At 37.8% G+C, this 23,372-nt stretch overlaps 1 protein-coding gene across 3 annotated transcripts in view; it reads left to right on the top strand.

Moving 5' to 3' along the window:
• Positions 1–23,372, top strand: part of SLC20A2 (solute carrier family 20 member 2) — a 103,921-nt gene that overhangs the window by 474 nt on the left and 80,075 nt on the right. Inside the window, exons 1-2 of one of the 3 annotated variants that reach the window (XM_073902584.1) lie at positions 48–4,033; positions 5,196–5,298. The exons of the other annotated variants lie outside the window; for them this stretch is intronic. The gene's annotated coding sequence lies outside the window, so the exon portion shown is untranslated. Of the gene's footprint in view, positions 1–47; positions 4,034–5,195; positions 5,299–23,372 lie in introns of those variants that run through there. 3 annotated transcript variants of the gene reach the window in all.

Here is a 23,372-nt window from a genome sequence, read left to right as displayed (position 1 = left end):
CACTTCGGCGCGCCCGGGCGTGACTTAAAGCGTGGGAGGGGGGGGAATGTGCATTGTCCCACGAATCGGGAGTAGGCTGGGAAACACGAAGATTTTTTTTCGTAATGAGGACATAGAGTTACTTTTAATATTTACTTTGATACTTAAGAAAGCGTATGCTCTCCAAATTGTCTTTCCATTTCCCCTGTCATAATGAATGATGCGTGGCTGAGACTGTTGAGGTGTTTTAAAAAACTGGACGTCCCAGGATGCTGCAATATTGTCAGTTGAAATGATTTTTGTGCCTTAAAAAAAAAGTGTGTATAGGGACTTGAAAAATATATTTTCTAGCATAAGACAGGTAATGAATTTATGCAGGATTTCAGCATCAGTATTGAAGTAATCAGATTTCAGCAGTTGGTAGCTGCCTTGCGAGTAAATGGTCACTTGTCCACATGCCTGAGGTCTTAGCTGTTTATGTTGAGCTAGCTCTCTAGGGTCAGCTGACTGCTAAGTATAATTCATCTTAGACCTTGTAGAGGTTGTAGTCTTAATAAGCAGAGGTAAGAGCTAACATTTAGCCCAAATCCCTTAGCAAGTTTTCTTTGCCTTTTTTGTGGCTCTTTATGTTACAATTAAGCTCACCTTTGTCTGAAGAGCATTACTTGGTACAATAAGGTACTAGCTTTATTTGCAGGATTAATGCATGTTAGTTTTTACGCATTATATATACATTATCAAATATATGCCTTATAACCGTTTAGTTTGACTCTGACGTTGGAAAATTAGGAACAATAATAATGGGTAGTGTTGAGTACTGACGGTTTGCAAGGCCTGTGCCAAATGGTACATGCTTTATCTCATTTAATCTTCTGGGGTAACTTTCGCATAAGCATAGGTTGCTCAAAAATTTTTGAATACATGGGTTTGATTTGAATAGGTCCAAATGTGGAGTATGTGCATTAATTACTTCTGTTTCTGCTTTTGTGAAAAAGGGGGTTGGCAATATAAAGTGACTCATTGAGTAGATTAATATGTTTTTCAAGTTGGAAGGTGGCTTTAAAATTGCATAGAACTGCAATTAGTCTCTTTATTTGGGGATTCAATAGTTTCTAAAGCATTGTGTTTCATTTATCCAAGTTCCCATAACACACCATCATCATCCAATGAACAGGCTATTCTTGGACATTGGAAGAAGGTAAATGTTGGGGAACCATAAGGCCCTTGTGAAAGGCTCCCTCCTACCGTATTTTTTCTAAATGGCATTCCTAATTAGGGGTTGACAGATGACAATGAAACAGGAAGAGTAATTTTCCAATACCAGACCAAGGAAATAAAAAACAGCGGGTTGGTTATTACTCTGTTCATGAGTCTAACATTCGTGGGTATATGAAGAATGTTAGATTATCTGCATTGTAGGGTCTCTACCTAATTTTTCATTTTGCTCTAAGTATCATAAGCAGTTTGGAGTGCAGTATTTTGTGCATAAAGAAGTTAACATTTTTTATCGTATTTAGTTGAGTAGTTTTGACTTCCTTAATCAAGAAGTTTATTTTGACTGTGTTTCCAAAAATACAGTGTAGTGATTTGTATAGGCATAACAATGATGAGAATGATAGTGAGGTTTAACAGTTTGCATCTTGTGAGAGTAGAAGTAGTTGAAAAGGACTGGAGAGGACAAGGGAGGTGCTTGGAAATGCGTCTTATTTGTGATGAGAACATATCGGATTTAACCTGTCTCCTAATTCTAGTGGCCCATCGTTGGAGAGGAAGAGATTGGGAATGCTTTGCAAGTCAGTATTTATAAGAGGGCTCCTTTACCTCCAGGCCTTCTCTTCGGGGAGGGGATAAGTGGAGAGCTGTCTTTCAGTGGAAGGATATAAGAAGAAAAAAATGCAGATATTTTCTTTTGGAGTTAATATTTCCACTCATCGTGACTAACTGATTCTTGTCATCTTGTCACCACATGCATCTTCAGGCACTTTCCTAGTAGATATTTGATATTTGTGGGCAGCTGCTAGTAAATCAAGTAAAGAAAGGCAGGGGGTGGATTGGGGGTGGAGACAAAGCTCAAGGGTACAGCAAAGCATTAATATAAGGCTTTTCATTTGGGCAAAATTTAGGAACTGGGCCTCCAATGGCCTCTGTTATGGAAATATTCTAGTAGTATTAACTCTATGTGTTTAAAATCTCTTGTATGTTATTTGTATCCAGAAATACGGAGAATATCCCTTTGATGTGTTTTATGAACAATGGAACATTTAGAATACAGTACATGAAAGTTACTGAATTTTTTCACGTCAGCCATTTCTGTATGTTTGTCGTTGTTGGAAAGTCAGAGCAACCATAATGCCAGCATTGGCTCCTGTTTGTAAGGCATTTAAGCAGTGTCGTTTCATCGTTTTGGAAGACAAGCTCTTCTCATTCCTTCAAAACTTGGCTCTCACGTGGAGTGCCCTTTAAAGCTCCAGAGTGCAGGGATCTTTTCTGTCACTCATTGCCATATCTCCAGAGCCTGGAACAGAGCCTGGCATATGGAAGGTACACAGTGGCTGTTTGTGGAATGAACAAAAATACATTGGAATCCTCTTTTCTTTTCACTGCTGAAGATCCCACGTAACTTTAGGGGCCGGGCACTCCAGCTTTACCTTCTCCACAGAATCTGCAGCCCACAATAAGCTCTTTGAATGTTAGATGTTTATGCCACATACTTTGGCATTTAATCTTTTATGGCTTTATACTGTTATATAAGCATTTCCGTATTTTGTTTCCCCACCTAAAATAGAGGCTACTCAGGGCAGAGAATATATATTTATAAGGTACTATGTTTCCTTGTTTATCCAGTATAACAATATGTGCAGAGTAGGTTTATTTACTTATTGAGTGAATATTAGATACCATAGGGGAAATGTCAGAGGTACTGAAAATGTGGTTCCAATCTTCAAGTAGGTAGTATTTTAGTAGGCAAACATTTGTGTACATATGTGAAACAGTATGAGAATTTGTAGCTAAATGAAACAAAGTAATAATAAGAGCTAACATTTATGTAGTGCTTAAAATGTGCCAGGTACTGTTCCAGGAGCCTTTGCCTATTAATTTCTATGAATCTCATAACAATCTTTTGAAGTAATAGGTACAGTTAGAATTCCCTTTTTTCAAAATGAGGAAACTAAGGTACAGCAGGGTAATTAAGTCACTTGCCCAAGATCACAATGCAAATAGTAAGTAGGGAGTGTGAGTGTGCTGCAGAAACAATGCAATGGATTTTCCAAATACAAGCGGTTGACAAATGGTTACGGGGCATTGTGGTTTGAAATGACTAAAGGCAAGGGGAGAGAAACTGAATTTTGAATCTCAGAGCTGAATGAGGATTATAACTCTTCGTAGGTATTGAATTCTAGGACAGTGATTCAGCAGGACATAGGACGGTGCCTGTTTATTAATTTAGTGTCAAAAAACTTCCGTGAAATATAATACTGAATGATACTTGATGTCTTCCTGCTTTTCTTTTTTAAACACTTATAGATTTCATCCCTAGTGGTAGTAATTTACCAGGAAGTGAGCATTACTGAAAGTTTCCTATGCACTTCTATCCATTTGCTTTGTTGTTACGTGGAATTTCAATCCACTTTTTCAGCTTGTCTTGGGCAGTAGAGAACACTGTTGGGGCCAGGAGGCCTCTTCAAACCAAGAAATATTTCTTTGGTGGAAAAAAATGTAAAAATTGTGCTGTTGATTGGGTGACAGACCTGGAGTGAAGCATTCTGAAGCTGTGTGGAATTGGATGAGGGGCTGCCAACAAAAGCCAGCAAGATGAAGAAAAATGGGATTCTCTGAAAACCCACTTTTGTGTCCCTTTTGTCAGGAGCTGACAGTATTATTTTGGGGGTGTTGGGCATCAACAGAGTCACTGAATCTAAACGACTGCAGAGATAGGGGCGTACATACACATCAGTACCCCCACTGTCCAGGAATCAGAGGAGGAAGTGCCCTTGAATGAAGCATGGGCCACAAACCCGGTTAGCTGCAGCCAGGGAGGACACACGCTCTGCAGGTATAGTATCCTGTGTTACAGGTCCTTTCTGCTGGGCAGGAGGTCATGTTGTTTGTCTTGGGGATAGCTTTGTAGTCTGAGTCAGTGAAGCAATGACCTGCTGTTGTCACTTTAATATCAGCACATATTTTGGGATGCCCTGTCAGAGAAGCAACTTAGAACTATGGATATTGTCACACCCTTGTGTTCTATTTAAACATCCCAGGAAATAATTGGAGTTAAAATAATCTATGTTGAAGTGTTTATCCAATTGACATGTTAGCTTTAATCTTAATTTCAGGTTCTTCTCTAATGGGGGGTTTTAGGGAAAGAGAAAATGAAGCACTGATTCATTTATTTTCGTTCTATCAGTAAGGAGTAATTTAATAAAATCTCTACTGCCCCATTTGATGAATTTTAGGGTTGTAGAGCTGGATCCTGAATGTGAGCCAGTGCTGATCTAGTGCGGTGGTTCTTTAAGTAGGAGTACATCAGAATGACCCTGGGTTTATTATTTAAGTAACAGATATCTTAGCCTAACCCTAGAGATTCAGATTCTTTAGAGCTGGGCCTGGGCATCTGTATTTTAAACCATCCTCAAGTGATCCTAGTGCCTGCCTTCCCCTGTAAGTACCAGCCTTGTATCTTATAGATAGGAAAATTGGGGCAAAGTCAGATGACTTGCCTAGAGCTGGTTCAGTGGTACCAAGATTGTATCACCAGATAGCATGTAATTTCAGAATTTTATGGCTGGAAGATATTTTCCAAGTCAATTCAGTAGCTCATTTTACAGCTTAATATAAACTATGCTTGTTCATACAATTTCTAAGTAATACACGAATGCAGCAAAATTGTGTTTTCTCAAAGCCTTTCTTCTGGCCATGGTAAAGATTAAAATGTCAATCACAAGAATTTCTTTATAATTTTAACAGATATTTTTGTATTAATTTCAGGAATTGTCCATCATTTGCAGTATTTTTTTATTGTGTACTTTGTGATGCTGTTAAAGTTTTTGAAAATATATTTAAAGCTGAAGTGAAAGGCTAAAATTTTTTAATTTAAATTACTTATTTTTCAATCTTAGATAAAATGTAATACTGTGTGAGAATTTGTGCTGCTTTATTAGAGTTTTGTGTTTTTAAAATCTGGTTGATTTTTAACTTTTGTAAAATTTTTTTTAAAGGCATCTTACTTTGGAAACAGCACAGTTTGGCTTCCATGTCATCTTTGAGTATGAGAGAGAATTCCTACTTTGAGCATGTCCTCAACAGAGACCAAAGAACCAGGTGTGTTCCTTCAAGAAGTCTCCTAAAGCCTGTGGAGCAGCATCCATTTCCAGAAGTCGATAATAATGTGTTCGTGATGCCTGTGAATGGACTATATGGCCAAGTGACTCATTAAGTTATTCATGGAAGAATGGTTAAAAAAAAAAAAAAGGAAGAAGAAGAAAAGACAGATTTCAAGAAGCGACCCCAATATCATTTAGGATTTTTGAGGAGTTGAAAGAAGATAGTTCTGAAAAGAGGAGTGAAAGACTTTAGCACATATCTTTACATGTTTCTTATAGTACCTCTGTTAACCCAGCTGCTTTTGTGTATAATATTTGAGTTATTTTCCTCTACTGCGATAGCTGGTGGTCCCCTCATGAACAGAGTTTTATTTCATGTGGATAGAGAACTAGTAGCTATGGTAAGAGAAATGGGAACGGCCCCAGAAACCAGCTTTGGCTCGGTAATTACTAAAGGGACAGGATGTTGATGAAATGCTTCTTCATAATGTGCTGCTGTTTGTTCACGGTCTTTGCAGCTTTGGATCCATCTTCTTTTATCTGCTCTCAGCCTCTCTCTGTGCCTGCTTTTTCTTGCACAATTTTTTTTAGCCTGAAGATCTAATGACCATATTTTTTTCGGTTTAAAAAATAAGAATTATATCTTCATAAATAGACCTTTGTTATGGTTCTGTCCTACCCTATGTTATTTTCTAAGATCAAGAATAGAATAATTTCCACTCGTTTTCAGATTTGCTCTTCTTAACTATTTTTATATTCTTGTTCAATGTTTGGTTTTCCTCTACTCTTTTTAGGTGGAAATGAAGGATGATCTCTGTGTTGTGTTTTTAGTTATCTAGGAGACCAGAATAGCATGGATCATAGAAATTTATAGAAAATTTACAACATCTTTTAACCGTTACTGTTTTAAACTTGTTTTAAACCTCTATCAAACTTCTTTGTGGCAATATTGATGCAAATGTTACCTTCTTACTCTTCCCTTTCCTTTTGAGGAAAGTAGTTAAGAAGCAGGGATTTCTCCAAATGCTGGTAAGTGCAGAAAGAGAGAGGGAGAGAGTGCTTTTGTCATTAACAAATGAAGCAGGAGAGAAAGCTTTTGTACTTAACAAATGAAGCATTTGGTCATTAAGGTCATTAATGTGTATATTCACATTGTCAGTATAAAAATTAGTTTGTGGCTTAGAACTAAGATCATTAACAGTAAATTTTACTGTTTCCAACTCTTCTTACTTTTGCAACTGAATCAGTTGACCTGATCCATAATTTTCTTCTTTGTAAGTTGAGGAAACTTCTATTCTTATGAATCAGGTTTTACCCAAAAGAGAGAAATATAAGCAAAAGAGCTGCTTTTAAATTTTAATTGAATAAACTGAAATTCCAGAAACCATCTTTTTTATAAATATTTCCTTCCCTAGTAAGTCTATTGGCTTCACCCTTTTTTCTCCTTTCTACCTTATCTGTTTATCACCTAGTGTCACTTTCACATTTTTTTTTTCCATCTGTCCAGAATTTCTTGCTTGGTATCTGTGTTTGCCTACTTCCTGTCTTTTCCATGATTCAGCCTCCCATTGAAAGTGATTTCTGTTCTCTTTACCGTCTGTTTCCTTGGGTGGGCCTCCTACCTACCCCATTGCCTCAAGTCTTTTATTGTTATCTCTTGTAATTCAGCTCCTGTCATCTCTAGCTCCTGGCTGTTTTACCTCTCACCTGTGTCCACCTACTTTCTGTCCCATCAGTGGTGATCTCGTCTCTTCCATGGCCCGTCTACCTCTGTCGGTATAAGCTCCCTGGTCTCTTGTGTTTCATGCAACTCTGATTCCTCCTCATCTCTTAATGGCTGATATTTTCTTTCTGTACTTTATAGTCATTGTTCATTTGCCTTGCCTTCTTTTTCTGTTTTTCTTGTCCCCGGGTGGTAGGTATTACTAGATGGATTTGTTGTCAGTATTTGCATAGAACACAGATCCTTGCTGTGTATTTCCTGGGTAGCCAGGATGAATCAATTATTATTAATTTTTCTTGGAACATTGAGCTTCCTGTGTTTTCTGCTTCTAAGAATTAGACTGGTATTCTAGAAGACTAATATTACTTCAAAGAGAGTCAGGATAGTCATATGATGCTGTCATTTTAACTCTTTATCCAAGAGTTCATGACATTTGAATCCACTCCCTTATTTTGAAAGATTAAAGAAGACATCCAAACCAGGTTTGGGGAGTGGATGGAAGGTGGCAAGAGAAAGGTAAATACTATAAAAGGATTCATAGTCAATTTCTAGAACTGGAAAGAAAACTGAAAACACAAACCACATGCTTTAACATTTTTTAGATAAAAGATCCCCTAATAGAATGAAAAATACCAGTAATTCTGTTAACTAGTTTTAGTACTAGATCATCTGTATTTTTACATTTCCATTTAAGTTCCAACACCTTTATTTAATGTTTAACAAAACAGAAACTTAATCTTGTAAATATTCATTTTATTTTGAGAGACTTGATGTCGCCTTAAATATTAACCTGTGTCATTTTATAATTATACTGTAACATTCTCAGAAATGCCGTTAACATCCGACTCTGTTAGTTTCTTGTGTGGTAAAGCACATAAATTGTATGGTTTTGCCCCTCTGGACTCTGTAGTCATGTTATAATGAAAAGGTAGCTTATTGGCAAACTTACTTTATGCTGTTGATGATTTATGTTGTCTTACATTTTTCCATAATTTTTGTATGTACTACGAATGTGGAGCGATCCTGTAATTGAGTTTTCTATAGTGTGTATAAACTACTGGAAGTAGACTAATGTAAGTGTAGATGCAGCTTTATGATACTTAAAAGAAGAGCTCTATACAGCACGCAATGTAGTGCTTCAGATTTTAAGAATAACCATACAAACTGGGGTTGATTATATGGAACATTCTTTCTGCCTGTGCCTTCTCTAATTGTGGTGGTGGTTGGGCATCTTGAAGCTGAAGCTGAAGGAATGGCTACTGGTCTGATAATGTTTCTGTAATATTCACCACCTATGAGCAGCTAGCTGGTAAAAATAACATCAGAACCATGGATAAGCTAAGAAGAAATTTATGTAGATGTGCTAAGTACAGGACTATGTTCTGGGATTACAGAGGTGAACAAAGTATAGTCTGTTCTCTCTGGAAGCTCATAGTTGAGTAGGAAAAATTGATAAGTACATGATTGCAGTAGTGTGGCAAATGCTAAAATACACATATTTAGCAGCTGTTACAGGAACAGCCCAATGGTGTAGGTCAAAAACCTAAAAAAGTCAGATATAATACATACATAATTGTGTGTATATATCGTTTATAAATTCTGACTGTGATGTAATTGCTGGTGTCTCCCTTATTACCTGGGCAGGTTACTCAAGGCACTCAGACTCAGTGTCTTCTCCTTGAAATAGTGATAATTATCTAGGATTGTTATATGGATTAACTGAGATAATACATAGGAGGTACTAGTATGTAGTATGGTCCTTTATTCAGTTATTACTTAGAATTTGGAGAACATGATATAGGATTATACTCTCATTGCATAGATAATATTGCTGCTCAGAATGCTTGGAATTCCCATTTTAAATTTGCTTTTAATAGTTTTTAAGAAAACTAAACTTACTCAAAACCTTGTAGTCAGTCTCTTTTTTTAAGCCAAAAGAAGGTTATTTGATCTATTTACCAATTGTAGTTCTCAGTGACAGTTGTCTATTCCCATGAATCAAATCTGTTCTCAAAGAATTTAAAATTTGCTACCATTAAACATATTTGACAAAAGTGTGCCACAGGCTTCTAAAGTATTTAGCAAGAGTGACAACATCATTGGAATAGGTCTTTGTAATGACTGCTTTTGGGAAAGTTGGGTAAGACTTACTGGGGACAGAAACTTTTGAATATGTTATAAAATTAGTCTTTGTATAGCTGTAGTCCCAACACTGGATTATATATACCAACCTGGATAGATTTCCTGAATTGTATCTATGTTTTTGTTATTTTAAAAGGTGTTTAAATTAACTTCCTTTAAAAGAACCAAACTGAACAGTCTGCATTTTCTTATGTAGTAGAAAATATTGGCATAATAATTTAATATTATTTTGTTCATGGTTGATTAATTTTTTCCTAAATTAACAGGTCTTTAAGAGAAGGGTCTCTGTCCTAGACTGTATGATAAATCAGGCTGGGTAAACTTTTCATTTGATGAAACAAATTGATTCTTCTGATCTGGGTTGTTTGGCCTTGTTATAAAAGTCCACTAAGTCGTAGCGTGATTAGACTTGTCTGTCATATTGTGATTAAAGATAACAGTACTGAGATAAGACAACCAGCCCAGAATTTTGTTACAGATCAAAATAAATGTCTTGTTTAGAGCTTCTCTATTAAAGTTCATTATTTACAATCAAGAGATTTAAATAAGTTTAGTTTGTATCTTATGGCTGGTATTTATTTGTATTGACATTACAGTTGTAGATAGGCAAACGATTTCCATAGAAAGGGAGACTTGATGTATTAATATTCCAAAGCTTAGTGTAAGCTGGTTATGATGAGAAAAGTGGCTTTCACTTGATTCTCTGGAAGATTCTCAGGTCTGTGGGCATGTTAACAATGACATGTTTAATCCGTATAATAAATATTTAGTTAGCAGAGATATTTGGGAAACTGCTGCAGATGATGTAGAATGAGCTGAGGTACGGTTTTGTCTTTTATTGTTTTTTCCCTGTTATATTCTTAGAGAAACTAAAAATTTTTTTAAAAGATTTTATTTATTTGTCAGGGAGAGATTGAGAGAGAACATGCAAGCAGGGAGAGCGGCAGGCAGAGGGAGAAGCAGGCTCCCCGCTGAGCAGGGAGCCTGATGCGGGGCTCGATCCTAGGACCCTGGGATCATGACCTGAGCCAAAGGGAGACGCTTAACTGACTGAGCCACCCAGGTGTCCCAAAACTAAATTTTTCAAATAGTGTTTTATTTTTTTCTTGGTTTTTATTTATCATTACCAATAGGAATAATGGTTACCATTATGGATCCTCAGTAGGGCCAGGCTCTTGACATACATTGAACTCTTTGCTACTGCTAATGTAATTCTTTGTAATAAAATTTGATGTTATCAAATAGGTTTTATATACTATCCATTCATATATAATATATAATGTATGTTTACTTTGACAAGTAAATAAATGTTAGGGCAGTTCTGCAGAACAATAGGTTTGTTGTGTTACATATTTCCCACTATAAAAATGAGGACATTGAGGGAGGTTGTTGAACTGCCCAAGGTCATACCAATAGTAAGTGGTAAAACCAGGAATTTAAGCTAAGTCTGGTTAAATTTCGTGCTTTCATTCACTTTTCTGTACTGACTTTTAAATTACTTCTCCTTGGGGCACCTGGATGACCAGTCAGTTAAGCAGTTAAGCATCCAACTCTTGGTTTTGGCTCAGGTCATGATCTCAGGGTCCTGGGAAAGAGCCGGACATTGGCTCCGTGCTCAGTGGGGAGTCTGCTTGTCTCCCTCTCTCTCTGCCCCTCCCCCTCTGCCCCTCCCCCTGCTCACTCTCAAATAAATAAATCTTTAAAACAAATATTTCCTCTTGGAAAAGTAAAATTTACTCTTTTATAAGTGTGTATTATTTTGAACCAAGGAATACTCTTATTAATCCTGTGCTGTATGCCTTTTTCCAAAAAAAAAAAAAACTTTGTTTATAGTTTATAAGATTATAGAAGGCTCAATGTTCAAGGTAGTCAATGCTTAGTGGAAAGAATAAAATCAGATAATACAGAGAAGTATAAAGGGGGTGGTGAAAATCACTAGTAATTCTACCACTCAGAGGTTAACATTTTGGTAATAAAATACATATATGTATATTTTTAAAACAAAAATCAAAGCATGGATATCGTCTAGTAACACTTCTTTTGTTTATTATATACTGGCCATCATTTCACATCATTGTTAGTTTATATCTTACTAAATTTTTTTTTATTTTTAAAAAATAATCTTTTTATTTTAGAACAGTTTGGATTTATAGAGAAATTGCACAGATAGTGCAGAGAGTTCCCAGAGCCCCCTATCATTAACTTCTTACAGTAGTGTGGGGCATTTGTCACAATTCATGAACCAAAACTGACACATTATCACTGACGTCCTTGCTTTCTTGAGATTTCCCTAGTTTTTACCTCATGTCTTCTGTTTCAGGATCCCATCCACGGTTCCACACTACGTGTAGCCGTCATGTCTCCTTAGGCTCTCCGTGGCTGTAACTTTCTCAGACTTACCTCGTTTCGTAGGACTTGACAGTTTTGAGGAGTACTAGTCAGATATTGTAGAATGCCCCTCAGCTGGATTCGTTTGATGTTTTTTCTCATGGTTAGAATGGGGTTTTGTGGGGTTAGACTGAGGGAGGCCAGGGAGGCGAAACGCTATTTTTATCACATCGTTTCAAGGGTGCATCCTATCTGTGTGACTTTACTGTTGATACGACCTTGGTATCCTGGCTGAGGTGGTGTTTGTCAGGTTTCTCTATTGTAAAGGTACTCTTTTTTTTCTCCGCTTTCCATCTTGTGCTCTCTGGAAGGAAGGCAGTCCACACTTAGGGAGCGAGAGTTATGCTCCACTTTCTGGAGGGCAAAAGCAGAGTTTCGGCATACATTATTTGGAATTCGACACAGGAGATTTATCTATTCTCTCCCATTTGTCTCTATTGAATCATTTATTTGTATCATTGTAGACTAGTGGATATTGATACTTTGAGTTAAATCCAGTATAACTTTATTGCTCTAATTTTTCTAGCTGTGGCCACTGGGAGTCTTTCAGTTGGTTCCTGTATCCCTTTGCCATAGCCCTATCGTGGGTTAATATCTTCATTTTTTTGCATAGCTGCATTGTAAGACTCTACAACAATATATTTAACTAAACCCTGACTGATGGTAATCTATGTATCAGGTTTTTCACTGGCAGAAACAATACTGTGATGAGAAGTCTCCAAAATATATTTATAAAAGTATTATTTGAGGGGCGCCTGGGTGTCTCAGTTGGTTGAGCGGCTGCCTTGGCTCGGGTCATGATCCTGGAGTCCCAGGATCGAGTCCCGCATCGGGCTTCCTGCTCGGCGAGGGGCCTGCTTCTCCCCCTAACCCTCCCCCCTCTCATGTACTCTCTCTCTCTCTCTCTCGTTCCCACTCTCTCAAAATAAATAAATTTAAAAAAAGTATTATTTGATAATTACTCAGGAAAAATTGCTTTATTAAAGGGACTGCCTTTTATACCCTTATCTGAGGCAAATTTTGGAAGTGTGAGCATTTTTACCTTGCCTATGAAAAACAGTGGTATATTTATCACTGTGGTTGTTTCCCTGTTTTCTTTTTTCTTTTTTTTTTAAGGATTTTATTTATTTTGAGAGAGAGCGAGCGTGCGCATGAACGGGGGTGGGGCGGGGGGGCAGGTGGAGAGGGAGAAGCAAACTCCCTGCTGAGCAGGGAGCCCAATGCGGGGCTTGATCCCAGGACCCTGGGATCATGACCTGAGCCAAAGGCAAATGCTTAACCGACAGCCACCCAGGCGCCCCTCTTTTCTTTTTTCATGTGATGAGAGCTGATGGCAGGGGTGGCACCTGTGGTCCTAGAGAACTGCTTTGAGATCACATCTTGCCTTCAGACACCTGTGCCTTCTCGGTATAGAAGCAGTTACTGTACACAATAAACAACGTTCATAAGAATAAAACAGCATTCTCAAAGAATAAAAACTTAACTGGAAGCAATCCTAGAAATCATGTTCCATCCCTGCATTTTAGAAATCGGAAACTGGCACCACAGGGTAAGATGATTTGCCTGGGATTTTGCCGTAATGGAAGCATTCAAGAACCTGAATTTCTGGGGTGCCTGGGTGGTTCAGTCGGTTAAGCATCCAGCTCTTGATTTAGACTCAGATCATGATCTCAGGGTCATGAGATTAAGCCCCAGGTTGGCTCCGTGCTGGGTGTGGAGTCTGCTTAAGACTCTCTTTTCCTCTCCTGCATCCCCACCCCCACCCCAGGCTTTCGGTCTGTCTCTCTCTTAAAAAAAAAAAGAACCTGAATTTCTGCTCAGGATTATGAGCAAAATAGACATGAGTATATTTTATATCCTATTGCAAGGATGTACAGTTTTTATGTTGGAAAATTTCAAACATGTACCAAGGAAGACAAGATAGAGTAATTCATCCCCATGGTCTCCATCTCTCAGCTTTACCTGTCAATTTGTGGCTGGTCTTGTTTAAATTCCCTCCAATCCCCCCCACCACCATATTATATTAAAACATATCCCAGATATTAAATTATTCATCTGTAAATATTTAAATATGTTCAAGAAATCTTTTTCAAAACACAACCACAGTATCATTATTCTTCCTTAAAAATATTTCTATTTAAGGATATTTAGTTGTAAAAACTTCAAAAATTTGTATTTACCATGGATTAGAATCAGGCATTACTGAAAATACATTTCCTTGGTATAATCCCCCAAAATTATAGAGAAATTTATTTTTAAAAGATTTATTTTTTTATTTTAGAGCAAGAGAGTAAGCATGTGCGAACACAAGGAGAGGGGAAGCAGGCTCCCCGCGGAGCAGGGAGCCCGACGTGGGGCTCGATCCCAGGACCCTGGGACCATGACCTGAGCCAAAATCAAGAGTGGGACACTTAACCAACTGAGCCACCCAGGCACCCCTAGAGAAATTTTTTTTTTTAAGATTTTATTTATTTATTTGACAGAGAGAGCACAAGTAGAGCCATAGGCAGAGGGAGAGGGAGAAGCAGACTCCCCGCTGAGCAGGGAGCCCGATGTGGGGCTCGATCCCAGGACCCTGAGATCATGACCTGAGCAGAAGACAGACGCTTAATGGACTGAGCCACCCAGGCGCCCTGCCCCTAGAGAGATTTTAATGTGTTATGTGTATAGCATACAAAATGGCCTAGGTTATGGCTTTTATAAAAAATGTATTAGGGTTTTACCCTGGGAAAAATAAGTTAACCTCTCATGAGATTTCTTTAGAGCAGAGAGAAATACATAAAGACTGTATGACAGATATCTCCCAATTGTATACATTTGCTTTTTGGCCCTTCTTTACTCTTTATCTGTGCATGGGAAAGAAATTCCAAGTATAAAATCTCTTTCAGATTTTATCCTATTAAGTGAAGCCATGGACGAGAGTTATAGTGGTAAAGCCATTCTATTCCACATCTTCTGTAGAGGGATGTTTGAATGTCGAGTAAAATTCCTGCAGGTTACTTCCTGAATTAGGAGTTTACAAAGCTTCTAAGAGAATCAATGTGTTGACGTCATCACTGCATTTTCATTTGCTTTTAAAATAATTTAAGAGGAAAGAATATATTTTATGTCAGCTGATACTAAAGGCAGAACCAACTGCAATTACTCTTTTTACTTCAAGCAGCACACTAAGAGGATTACTTGACTGTCAACAATTTAAAAGGATGGCTAATACTCCCAATATTTTAAAATGTATTTTCTTGGGGTTTCACTGGATCTTTAAAATTAAAATTGAGGTGTTATTTTCCTCTAGAAAAACAGCCCTGTCTCAGAGGCTTTACAACCGGAATAGGAAACTTCCTTTTAAATACCCATTTACTTGCATTGAATTTATCCTAGAATTGCTTCTGTTTTTTGCCATGCTGTTAAAATACGCAATGATCTAAATTGAAGATGGAGTGAAAAAGAGGGCTGAAATTTTCTTTCTGCTTTTTCTAAGCCAGACCGAAACCAATCTTAACAGCATAATTGTATTTAAAATTATTTTATTGCTAGTAAATATTCATCTTGCTAGCCCGTATTGTTCATTATATGCAGATTCATGTTTTATTCTAACCTAATTTAGACTTTTCTGCCTTGCATTTGACACAGTGTTACAGCCTTTCCGTTTTCTTTCGTGAATGGGCTTTGTTATAGTCAATCAGCTTAATTTTCTTTCCATTTTGAGTCCCCTATTTGTATTATTTCTGAATGTTGGCTCACTTTTATCTACTGGTTTTCATTCAGTGAACATCTTTTAAAGAAGAGAAATCATTGTTACTTCTCATTTCTAAGCAAAAGTTGAAAAATTAATAAAAAATAACCAGTTTCAACTACATCTCTGGTCAAGTGCATTTAGTTTTCCTAGGCTAATGTGTATTATGGATTTTAAGTTCTTGGAGGACATAGTATTCATCATCCTGTGCTATGATTGACCTCTGTAGCATTTCACCTACTCTGCCTATTTTAAGCTACTTTATAAACCTCTTCTTGATACATAAAGAATACTTTTTCTTAAAATCCTCTTTGCTTTGAAATTGTCTTTTTTTGACACCTTTATTACTTGTCAGCATGTGATCTTGATTGAATTTCTTATCTTCTTTCAGTTTCCTCCTCTGAAAACTGAGGATATTAATCAGCAGTCATCTCATTGGATTGTTGAGTTAAATGAGATAAGTTGTAGGGCCTGGCACATAATAAATGCTCCAAAAATATTATTCAAGCCATCCTTTTCTTTCCAGCCATCCTTATTATATCTTTCCCCTTTACTTGTTTATACCTCACTTGATTAGGAAGAATGGTGTATGTATCTTTTTTTTTAAAAAAGATTTTATTTATTTGACAGAGAGAGACACAGCGAGAGAGGGAACACAAGCAGGGGGAGTGGGAGAGGGAGAAGCAGGCTTCCCGCTGAGCGGGGAGCCCGATGCGGGGCTCGATCCCAGGACCTGGAATCATGACCTGAGCCAAAGGCAGACGCTTAACAACTAAGCCACCCAGGCGCCCCTGGTGTATGTGTCTTAAATAAGTGACCACCTTCATGCTTTCCTCAAACTTTTATTATTTTCCTCAAACTTTTTTTAAAAAACTTCATTTTGAAATGATTACAGATTCATAGGGAATTGCAAAAATACAGAGAGGTCCCGTATATCCTTCACCCAGTTTTCCCTCAAAGGTAGCTATAGGACAAGATCAAAACCAGAAAATTGACACTGGTGCCATCCAGAGCTTATTCAGATTTCTCCAGTTTTATATGCACTTATTTTTGTGTGTGTGTCATGTGTATAGTTCTGTGCAATTTGATCACGTGTGTATTTGTGTAACCACCATCGCAATCGAGATACAGGAGACTGTATCCCTGACCATCAACCCAAGGCTTCCTTTTGCTCTCCTTTATAATTTCCCCGAACCCTTGGTAACCACTGATCAGTTCTCTAGCTTTCTAATTTTGTTACTCAGAATAGTATACAAATGGAGTCATGCCGCATGTGATCTTTAGAGATTGGCTTGTTTTACTCAGCATAATGCTTGTGAGATCATTCAAGTTGTGTGTGTCAAATAGTCTGTTCCTTTTATTGCTGAGTTCTGTTCCATGGTGTGGATGCACCACAGTTTAACCGTCTGTCTAGTGGAAGGACATTTGGGTTGTTTACAGTTCTGAGTTATTACAAATAAAGCTGCTGTGAACATTTGTGTACAGGTGTTTTGTGCAGACCTAAGTTTTCGTTTCACTGGGATAAATGTTTAGGAGTATAGTTCCTGGATCAGGACTTTTTAAATGGACCATTGTAAGCTTCTTTGAAAATACATGCTAATGCTATATGCAAATATATAAAAGCAGTTATTTCTTAATGCCAGCCATTATAAATAATATAGTATCCTTTGTTTTAAAATATCTTTCTGTATAATTTGCAGCATCAGTGCAAAATATTGAATGCTGTCTTTTTGTACTGTAACTTTTTAAATTTTTTTATTTAAATTCAATTAATTAACATAGAGTGTATTATTAGTTTCAGATCTTTTTGTACTGTAATATAATGTGTACTAAATAAATATTTCATTTTGTTAATGAATCCCCTTTCATACTGTATTGACATTTTTCTTGGGTATATTACTGTTCTCAGATACTTAATTCAAGTGGGGGACATATTTCAAGTAATGTTTTTTCTTTTTATCGATTCTTCGCAATGTGGTAGATGTTGAAATTTTAAAATACTTGTAAAGATAAGCATGAAAAGTCAGGAAGTCCATTAATTAATATCCAGCAATATTTCAAATAATCAGTAGACTAATGTTGGACTTTTGTTTTCCAACATAATGTTTGGGGTCCTAAGATGTTTTATAAACTCATTGTCTCCAAGATTAGTAATAAATAATGTCATTATTAAGGCAAAGCTACAAATACTGTTGACATGTGAAGAGCTCCTAATGATAATACCCATAGATTTAAGTAATGTTATTGAAGTTGGGCATCAAAAGTCAGCAGTAGGACAATATAAATTACATGTGGTGGACAGGCGTTAACTGGTTGATCAGCTTGGCTTTCCCAAATATATATAATAGCCTTAAAATAACTGGTAAAGGGAAAGCTCTGTAAAAATTGGTAGAAGGGAAGGAAATGAAATGTAGAAAGCAGTGGTTCTTAACTCTGCTCATTTGAATAGGTAACTTTTAAAGTGAAACACATACCTTTCCCTGGGCCAGTTAAATTAGACTCTGGAAGTGGTGCCCAGGCATTGGTATTTTTAAAATGTTTCCAGGCAGTTTTCATGTTTAGCTGGGGTTGAGAACCACTGACCCAACAGGAATGGCCTCTATGTGCTCCTATTTCTTCACCTTAGAATTTGATAGTGTTTGTGCTGTAAGCATCTATCTCTTATGTATTGGACTACCATGGGTTCCACATACCTTTTATTTATGACTCTGTGGAGATGCCTGTTTTCCTAAGGGGGGGTGGGAGGTGAGCCACACTTGTAAATTGTGGACACATTGAAACTATAACACAGCTTTAATATGTGTAACAGAGGAGTGCCTGTCTTTGGACTGAAATACCCCAAACAGTGAGAAACTAAATCATTGACAAGCCAAAAGGAAACTAGGTTTCATCCGGGGCATATTATGGGTGGGACACTTTTTGGGAAATTGGGCATTTAAAAAACCTGCATGGGGTGTTCGGGTGAGAGGCCTCAGTTTTTACTGATAGATCCTATTGTCAGCCTTATTTAGTTTTTCTTTTTTTATTTCAATTTTTCCTTGGCAAAAGTGTAACGAGTGAAAGTATGCAAAGATGAGTACAGACAAAAAGAATTAATACCCCACCAATGTTCACAGCCTGATGTGAATTTTTCCACACCTTTTTCTATATTCATAAAAGTATTTTTAACAACATAAGGTTTGTGAGTTTTTTATTTTTAAAATAGGATCATACTCTATACTTTATTATGAAGTGTTTCCTCCTTAATATATCATGGATATTTCTTTAGGTCAATATAGATCTAACTCTTATTTTCAAAAAATGAATAACATTTTCAATATGCCATAATGTATTGAGCCATTTGCCTGTGAATGGACATTCAGTGTTTCCTCTTTTTTTTTTTTAATTTCCCACAAACAGTGGTGTATCTTTATATATTTAAGCTTAGGTACTTTTGCTTTTGTTTGTAAAGTATTCTTATAATCTGTGGTTTGGTTTTGGTCAGATTTCTTAGTTTCTGGATACTTTCTTTGATACTGAGAATTAGTGGGCTAATAATGTCAATTGATTTCCAGTTAATTGGCTCCTAGGTATTAAGTTGGGCATTGAATAGGAGAATCAGTTATTTTAGAAATGGATATTAATAAATCCTAATGGCCGGAAATGTTTTTCATAGGCCCTAGAATCCCTAAGGTAGAGTACCTATACGGGAGGCCATCAGATGGGCTTCATGAGGTCCACGAACCATCTGATATTGATTGAAAAGTTGTGTATAAATTGTACATTTAATGGCTTTAACATCTTTTCAAAGGGGTTTTTATTGCCCCCCAAAATGGTTAAAAATTGGTAATACAGGTATCAGAGAGTAGTACTTAGTCTACAGAACCTGTAAAGGACTGAGCTGCCATTGATAGCACATTTTTAATCACAGTATCTTCTTTCTGTAAAGATCTGGATGGAAATACGTTTCTAATTTCCAGATGGCATAAGCCTAGGAGAGATGGCTAATGCAATAGCTAGCAGACTCCAGACTCAGAATAACCTGAATAGGTCATAATGATGTTCTAAAATCAGCAAGATGAAAGATATTAAAGATAAACATATGCAGGAACTAAAGAATCTTGGGCATGGAGGACAATCTCAGAGGCACCTAAGATGAAAAAGAGGTAGGAGTTGATTTGCCCGCAGGCTTGTGTGGGCTAACTCTGTGATGTGGCTGCTAAAAATATGAGTGAGTTGGACCACATTTGATGAATTGTGTTTGCATCTGAAAACCACATTTGAGGTGAAACACAAGCAAAGGAGGAAGACAAGGATAGCGATGGACTGAGATGTGAAGTCACATGAGCAACCACTGCAAAAGGAGTTTGGTTGTTGGATCTGAAGGAGAGGGTGTAAAAGAACAATGGTGGCAACCCTTGTAGATTAAGGAATAGGAAGACCGGAATGTTTGAATGAATGAATATTACAGGGCTAGGGATTTGACTTGACCTAAGCTCTTGTGAGAGTTCTCCAGTAATGGGGTGGGCTCTTCTAGAAAGCAGTGACTTCCCAGTGGAGCCCTTGGAGCGATGGGTGACTGGGGTAGGGCTGTAGAAGGTATTCCTGTTCTCAGTGATAACTGTTTAACAGGACTTCAAAACTCTGTTAATTGGAATTTTATATTTCTCTCAAGTACTTTAATTCTAAAACAGGAGACAATTCCAGGATAATGTTGTAGGCTCTTTAAAAGTACTTTTATAGAAGGAGTGTTTTTGACTCACAGACTACATGATCAGTACAGGTGCTGCAACATTGAACTCTAATAGGTTTTTATCTGAAACTGTGATGTATGCATTATACCTCTGTTAAACCTGAAGTAGCTAGTCTAGACTTGTAGAGTGAGTGTGGTTAAAGATTTTATTTTTGTGACTTTAGAGAGAAGAAAAACCACATTCTTTTCAAGCTACAAAAAGAGTGAAAAAGGAAATTTCACCACTTCCGTGGCCTCGGGAAACAGGCACACTATCTCCATTAGACTAATTGTCTGAATCCTGACTCAGATAATAGTAACACACCAGAGAATTGGTGTCCTGCTGTATAATTTACATAGGTGTGCCCCTCAGTGTGCATACTGCCCTGTGAAAATGGATCTTTAGTATTTAAGTTGGTTAACAGAGATATCTTTTATTACCCCTCAAATAGTCAAAACAATATAAAAGACCGTTAGGTTATAGAAATGGGTATTGTCCAAAGTATTTTCTATAAAGCTTTTTAAAAAACAAACCCCGTGTCTCCCAATAGCAGTTTTAAAAGAGATTGGGGGCTGCTGCCTCTTAGGACCCCATGGTTTCACTCCTTTTTATAGGGCCCTAGAGGTTTAGGTCAGGGTTTAAGATGGGCTCCACCACTCACTGGCTGTGCGGCCCTGACGTCCCAGGAAAGATAGTGCTGATGCTTCTAGCATTGTGAGAAAGCATGGTGCTGGGGGGATCGGGAGAACTCAGTACCCGTTCTGTTCCTGTATCTTCTGCTCTCACCTCGTGATCTTCTTTCTGTTTTTCCTGATTCAACAGATACTGTCATCTGTATGTCATGTACTATCTTGAAAATAGCACATCTAAAACTAATATTTTTATCCCCATCCCCACCCCACCCCTTCCTCTTCTCATCCTAAACCTGCTCCTCTCTCCTCCTGTCTCCTCTTTTTCTTTCCTTTTTTTTTTTTAAAGATTTTATTTATTTGCGAGAGAGAGAATGAGAGACAGAGAGCACGAGAGGGAGGAGGGTCAGAGGGAGAAGCAGACTCCCCACTGAGCAGAGAGCCCGATGCGGGACTCGATCCCGGGACTCCAGGATCATGACCTGAGCCGAAGGCAGTCGCTTAACCAACTGAGCCACCCAGGCGCCCTGTCTCCTCTTTTTCATCCATGGGTACCACTCACCAGAGGTAGCACTGGGAGAGGCTAACATTGCAAGCTCTGGAGTCCTACTGTCTTGGATTAAATTCCGGCTCTATCACTATTGCCACGTGGCATTGAACAAGTTACTTAATGTCTGTCTCTAAATTTCAGTTTCTTCAATTATAAAATCAGTGTGGTAACCATCTATCTTATAGAATCGGGAGAATTCAGGGAGATACATACATGTTAGCATTCAGTATGGCTGCTGATGCCTAAGTGAGTGCACAATATGCACTTATTATTTATAATTCAAGCTAGAAGTGATGATGTAATCCTTAATTCTTCTTTCCCCTCACCTAAGCATCCTTAGTGCTGTTCATTCTACCTCAGTAGTCTTTCCTCTTTCTCATCACTGCTTTTAGGTCAGGGTTTTTTAAGTTGAATTTATCATACTCAAAGCGGTTCATAATCCCTTGAAATTGTATGTACATCTTTTGACATATGTGTGTTTTTCCTAAGGAGAGGGCTTTTAGCCTTTGTCATTGACTTTCACACGGGTCAGTGACCCACGAAATGTTAATAACTACTGGCTTCGACTCTTATCTCTAGCCTATATCCAGTAGCATACACACTGACATTCCTCCTCTCGGCTCCACTCCTGTTATCTCTTTGCACTGTTGCCCAGTTAATTTTTTTTTTTTATTTTTTAACGTTTTTACATCAACGCCCTGCTAACACGGTTATGTTGACTCCTTGTTGCCTACAGTAGTGGTTCTCCCCCCAGACCACATACTAGAATCACATGGGAAGCTTTTAAAGAAATACCTAGGTTCCATCCTAGACCAGTTAATTGATACTAACAAATAACAGGCATCAATATTTTGTTTTAAAGCTTCCCAGGAGATTTTTTTTTTAAGATTTTATTTATTTATTTGGCAGAGAGCACAAGTAGGCAGAGCGGCAGGCAGAGGGAGAGGGAGAAGCAGGCTCTCCGCTGAGCAGGGAGCCCGATGTGGGGTTCAATCCCAGGACCCCGGGATCATGACCTGTGCCGAAGGCAGCGGCTTAACCGACTGAGCCACGCAGACTCCCCTTCCCAGGAGATTTTAATGTGTAGCCAGACTTGAGAGCCTCAGGGCTACAGGATAATGGCCGAACTTGTTAGCATGGCACTTAAAAGTCCTCAGCAACCCAGTGCTGATCTACCTCTTCAGCCTGATCTGCGTCCCCTCCCATTCATATCCCATCACTTGCTCTCTGGATTTATACTTTTGCTATTCCCAGAACATTCTGTGTTGTTTCCTCCTGCTGAGCTTTTGCCTGTACTGCTCACTCTGCCTAAAATGCCTTTCACCCTTCTCTGCCTGGTCATTTGAATCATAAAACAAACCTTCCCCAACCCCCAAAGAGAATTGCAATGCTACTTTTGTACAAACTTCTATTATAGGCCTTAAAGTGTATTATAATTACTTGTGTATCTGTCTTCCACATTACACTGAACTCCTAGAAGGTAGGATGCTTCTTTATTTCATTTCTCTAGTGTTGACACCAGGTTTAAGAAGCTAATGAGAGTCTGTCTAATGAATGAGTAAATGACAGTGAACAAACAGCAGCCTACTCTGGGGAATCTGGAAATCCACAGGGTTGGGGAAAGTAAAATGTGGTATACTAGCTGTGGTAAGGAATGCTCAGCAGAAGTTTTATCCTCTACTATTGCTCTTCCATACCTTTATAAGAATGAAAGATCAATATATGGAGTTTCTCATCTGAGACTAGGAAAGTCAAGACCAGCTTTGAAAACATCTCCAAACACTATTGAATATTATCAAACATAATAGCGTAAAGTTGTATCATGTTTGTCTCCTGAGACTCCAGAGATTTCTGAATGAGAGATGGAGAATCAGCCATTATGATGATGGCAGCTTTATTTTCCTCAGTGGATTATCCTAACTTAGTTACTGATTTAAAGACACCCTTATATGGACAGTTCTTCAGACATCATATGTTTCTAATTTTGATCTCACCTCTGGCCTACATGTTTAACTGCTGCCTAGTCCTTCTGTTGGCTATTTTTAATACTTTTTTTCTCTGTGTGTCTCAGAATTGTCCAACACATTCTAAAGAATGGTAACTTCAATGTGATTTATTCTTCCTGTTTCTTCAGTGCCCAGGATTAATTTAATGGTGATTTCAGAAGAGATTACTTTAGTAAATGATCTGAGAGA

Source organism: Callorhinus ursinus, unplaced genomic scaffold (genome assembly GCF_003265705.2).
Source record: "Callorhinus ursinus isolate GAN/ISIS: 27379988/994484 unplaced genomic scaffold, GSC_fseal_2.0 scaffold17, whole genome shotgun sequence".
Taxonomy (NCBI): Eukaryota; Metazoa; Chordata; class Mammalia; order Carnivora; family Otariidae; genus Callorhinus; species Callorhinus ursinus.
Note: the sequence above shows the minus strand (reverse complement) of the source record. Positions and strands in the feature narration are given on the sequence as shown.